The sequence below is a fragment of the Drosophila elegans genome, unplaced genomic scaffold (assembly GCF_018152505.1).
Source record: "Drosophila elegans isolate 14027-0461.03 unplaced genomic scaffold, ASM1815250v1 contig_524, whole genome shotgun sequence".
Classification (NCBI taxonomy): Eukaryota; Metazoa; Arthropoda; class Insecta; order Diptera; family Drosophilidae; genus Drosophila; species Drosophila elegans.
The window spans coordinates 144,132-149,325 of NW_024545907.1; positions in this window are offsets into that span (position 1 = coordinate 144,132).

The following is a 5,194-nucleotide window of genomic DNA, read 5'->3' on the forward strand; positions in this document are numbered from 1 at the left end:
TCGTCCTTGAAATTCTTCCTTCGCAAGCCAGTATATCCGCCACCTCCTCGCGTATAAAGCTTGCAACCTGAGCAACCGGTGTCAATTGTAGCTTTGTTAGTGCCTCCATCAATCGATACCGCTGCGGACAACTGCAGCTCTTCTTGGATGAATTCGCCAGTTAGTTTGGAGAGACTTCACCCTGCGACTCCGGCTCGCCTCTCTGCCGCTAGGCAGTTCCTGCCACATCGTCGACAGACTTCTTGAGGGTACATTATGTTTGTTTGTGCTGTGGTAGCACCGTATAATGTGGTTTGCGGACTCTGAGGACTCCTGCACGTGATTTGTGCTGGCTCTGCCTACTTATGTCGCGAAAACTTGTTCACTTGAACAAGTCGCTGTCTGTCGAGTTCTTCATACTCGTCGGTCAGGATCATAAGTGTTTCCAGATCTTGTAATCTTCTTTTTGACTTTGGCGCTGGGCCTTTTCTGTTTTTGATTTCTGTCTTGACTTGAACTCCTAGTTCTTGCCGTCTTCTAAATGTTTTCCACGCCCATACTTGCTTTAAGCTGTTTGGCGTCTGGGTTCACCAATTTGACGCTTGGGCCTGGTTTTCCGTAGGTCTCTTCCAAGTCAGCCCGAATCTTTCGCCATTTTTGGGTCTTCCTGGGTTTCAGTGACGTATTCGGGCAGGCCTTTCCGTATGTCCTTCAGCCTGCCTTCCAGGGTAATGCTCAGCTTGGCGTTCGGGAAATCCTTTTTCCTGAGGAGAAAAATCGTGTTCTTATTGACAGGACAATCACGTTTTGGGCGCCAAATGTTTTATGTTTTTACTCCTCGCTACGAGTATCGTGCGGCTAGCTCAGAATATGTATGTATGTAAGATTGTGAAGTAACATAAGCAGAGAAGCAGCAGGATAAGCAGTATATCAGCAGAGAATCAGCAGGATAAGTAGTACATTAGCCGAAAAACAGAAAGCAGTAGAGCAGTAAAGCAGCAGCAGAAATGTATAGAACGCGTTATGGATTTTTTGGATAATCGAAGAATGGGCAGTTCTAGAAGAGAAATTCAGCAGAAGCAGAGGTAGAAGCAGAGACAGAGAAAAAGGGACGCCGTAGGAAAAAAGCCGAAAAAGCCGACAGTCAAATATTTTGTATCTTTCTATACTAACTTTATATAATAATAATAAAAAGCAAGTTGAGATTAACCATCCCAACTCACATTTGGAAAGCAGGAGCCTTCTAAGATACCAGTTGTAAAAGGGAGACAGCAGTAATACACAAGGTCAGTTGCCGCAGCAGTAAAAAATCTTAGAATGACTGCTCCGAACAACGAGAAGCAGAAACTTGAAAAAGCAAGTGGTGGTCAGAATTTCGGAGCTATGACTACTGCAAGCTGTTCGATCGCCGAGAATACAAGGACCCTGAAGGATCTTGTCCAGCTCCTCGCCTTTAAAATGGGAATTGCCGAGCAGAACAATACCAGTAGCTTAATTACTGCGGAAAGCTTTGCCAAAATTATTCCTGAATTTGACGGTGAATCCATACCGGTCAAGCATTGGTTTGACAATTTTGAGCTGAATGCTGAAGCTAATGGTCTGAACATAAAGCAAATGTATGTACAGACTCGTGCCAAGATGACGAATACAGCAAAATTGTTTTTGGATTCTACTCACGTACACCAATACACCGAGATGCGCCTTTTGCTGGAGACGGAGTTAAGTCGTCAATACGTGTGCAGCGCGGATCTTCATGAGCAGCTCCGTACTCGGAAAAAACGCAAGCAGGAATCTTTTCACGAGTATCTTTTGTAGATGAGGAAGATTGCAGCACTTGGCAGCATAGATGCACGTTCTGTAATACGCTTCATTGTGGATGGCCTAAATCTGAGAAGCGACTTCAAATACACTCTATATAATTGCAAATCTTTTAGAGAGCTGCAGGAACAGTATGAGGTTTTTGAGCGCGTAGCCGAAAAGGGAAATAAGCCGTTTCCGTCGAACGACAGTACTTGGAAAAAAAGAGTCATTGCTCTAACTGTGGATCTGCCGATCATTTTCGCAAGGATTGCAAGGCCGCCACGAAATGTTTTAGATGAAACAAAGAGGGTCATATGTCTATAAATTGCCCTGGACTAGCTGCTGGTGTCCAAGTTGTGCGCAGTGCGAATCGCATGAAGAAGGTCACCCTTAACGGCGTCGAAGTGGAATGCCTGGTAGATACCGGAGCCGATATATCCGTGTTGAGAAAGTTCATCTTCAACAAAATTCCAAATGTTATCTAGGAGAAAATTGAATCGAAGCTGCGTGGTCTGGGAAAGAAGATCACATGCCCAATTGTACGTTTTTTTTGCCGATGTCGCGGTAGACGAAGTGACGACTTCACAAAGCTTTGTTGTCATAGACGATGTTCAACCTGTCATTGTCTGCGGAAGGAAGGTTTCTTCCCTGCAAGGGGAGAAAGCTTGTGAGGAACCAAATCCGATGAGTATTTACAATATAATTAATACAAATGACGAAATCGATGTTCCTTCCCAGTACGCAAAGGAAGTGTCTATGCTGATAAAAAACTACAAGGCAGCGAATTTGGTAGCAGAGGTTCCAGTTAAGATGCGAATCGTTCCAAACGGCGAGATCATCCCATTTCGTCAGTCCCCGAGTCGATTCGCCATTGCCGAAGAAAAGGCTGTCGAGAAGCAGATCGACAAATGGTTAGCTGCTAGAATTATACGCCCATCTACATCAAACTTTTCTAGTCGCTGGTAACCAAAAAGGATGACACGCGTCGTATATGCGTTGATTTTCGTAAACTGATTTCGATGGTACTGAGGGACTGTTTCTCCGTTCCGGTAATCGACGACGTGCTGGAAAAGCTGCAAAAAGCGAGATATTTTACAGTGATGGACTTGGAGAATGTCTTCTTCCACGTTGCTATAGAAGAGGACAGCAAGAAATACACAGCATTTATCACCAAATCAGGAATCTATGAATTCAATAGAACCCCTTTTGGATTAAGGAACTCGCCGGCTGTTTTTATTCGCTATGTAAACCACGTATTTCAAGAGCAGATGAACAAGGATGTTCTTGATTTATATATGGATGATATAATAATTCACGCCGAAACTGCAGAACATTATTTGGAAAAGATGGCACTCGTTTTTAAAACAGCTGGAGCGTTTGGCTTTAAGATCAAGTGGCGAAAAGGATTTACTTCTTGGGCCACAACATTGAAAACGGAAACCTATGGCCTGGGCAAGAGAAGAAGGCAGCAGTCGGCAAATTTTCGGTTCCGAAGAATATCAGAGCAGTCCAAGCTTTCCTGGGGTTGACTGGATTTTTCAGGAAATTTGTTTTGAACTATTTCCAGATTGCTCGACCATTAACTGACCTGCTGCGAAAAGATGTTCATTTTCAAATGGCTGAGCCTCAGATGAATGCATTTCAGAGTTTGAAGGATGCGCTGACAAAGGAGCCGGTTTTGAAATTGTATATCAGAGGAGCAAAAACTGAGTTACACACGGATGCATCAAAAGACGGATTTGCAGCAGTGTTAATGCAGTGGTCGGATGGCAGACTCCACCCAATTAGATTAATTATTTTGGAGGGGGATTTTGTAGGAAAGGGGGGGGCTGGGGGGGATAAAATAATTTGGAGGGGGAGGAAAAAAAAAAAAAAGGAGAACCAGTATTGGAGCAAAAAGACAACCGAAGCTGAGTCTCGCCAGCACAGTTACATCTTAGAAGCAAAAGCCGTATATCTAGCGGTAAAGAAATTCAGACACTATTTGCTGGGATCGCCGTTTAGGTTAATAACAGATTGCGTCGCTTTCAAGCAAACCCTACAGAAGGCGTATGTGCCAAGAGCAGTAAGGCCGTGGATAATTTATCTGCAGGATTTCGAGTTTGCAGTTGAACACCGTCGAGGCGAACGACTTAAGCACGTTGACTGTCTTAGTCGTTATCCCAATCGTGTTATGCTAGTGTCTTTAGAAATCACAGCTCGAATTAAAAATGCTCAAGGAAAAGACGAAATGCTGAAGGCAATAATGGAAATTCTCGCCAGCCGTCCTTATGAGGGATACAAGATGAAAGGTAAGGTCTATAAGGAGATAAACGGCAATGATTTACTTGCAGTCCCAAAAGTGATGGAAAAAGATGTTATTGTAGACGCCCACAATTCAGGTCACTTTGCTCTTCAAAAAACTGTACATGCTGTTCAACAATCCTACTGGATTCCTCATCTGGAGCAAAAGGTACAGCAGGTTGCAAGCAACTGCGTAAGATGCATAATTTTTAACAAGAAACTCGGCAAAAGAGAAGGACTTTTAAACTGTATTGGCAAAGGTGATCAGCCGCTTCATACGCTACACGTTGATCATTTGGGTCCCATGGATGCGACTGGAAAGCAATATAAATACATATTTGCAATGGTGGACTCATTCACGAAGTTTATATGGCATTTTCCCACAAAGACCACAAGCTGCGAGAAAACACTGAAGAAGCTCGAAATTTGGGCCGAAATTTTTGGCAACCTAGTGCGTATTGTTTCCGACAGAGGCTCCGCCTTCACATCCAACTTGTTTGCAGAGCACATGAAGGAAAGCGGTATTGATCACGTTTGGAGCACAACCGGAGTTCCTAGAGGAAATGGGCAGATAGAAAGGGTAAATCACACAATTTTATCGATAATCTCCAAGATTTCAGCAGAGGATCCAGCCAAGTGGTTTAAGGCAGTACCACTGGCGCAGCGAGCAGTAAATTCTTATGTGCATGCATCAACAAAGAAGTCACCATTCGAGTTAATGTTTGGCGTGAAAATGAACAATAAGCCCAGCGATCGTATAATACAGCTTTTAGAGGAGGAGTTATATTTACACTTTGATGAGAACCGGCAGCAACTCAGGCAAGAGGCAAAGGCCAATATTCAGCGTGCACAGAATTCATACAAAAAGAATTTTGATCTGAAGCGGAAACCAGAAGTAATTTATCAAGTTGGAGACTTAGTTGCTATACGCCGGACACAGTTCATCGCAGGAAAGAAACTGGCTGGAGAATACTTGGGCCCGTATGAAGTTTCTAAAGTGAAGAGAAATGGGTGATACGATGTTCGGAAGGCAGCTGATGTAAAAGGTCCATCCAACACTTCAACCATTTGTGACCACATGAAGATGTGGCGTTACGTGAGGATTAACGAGGATGCTTGGTCATCTGGGACA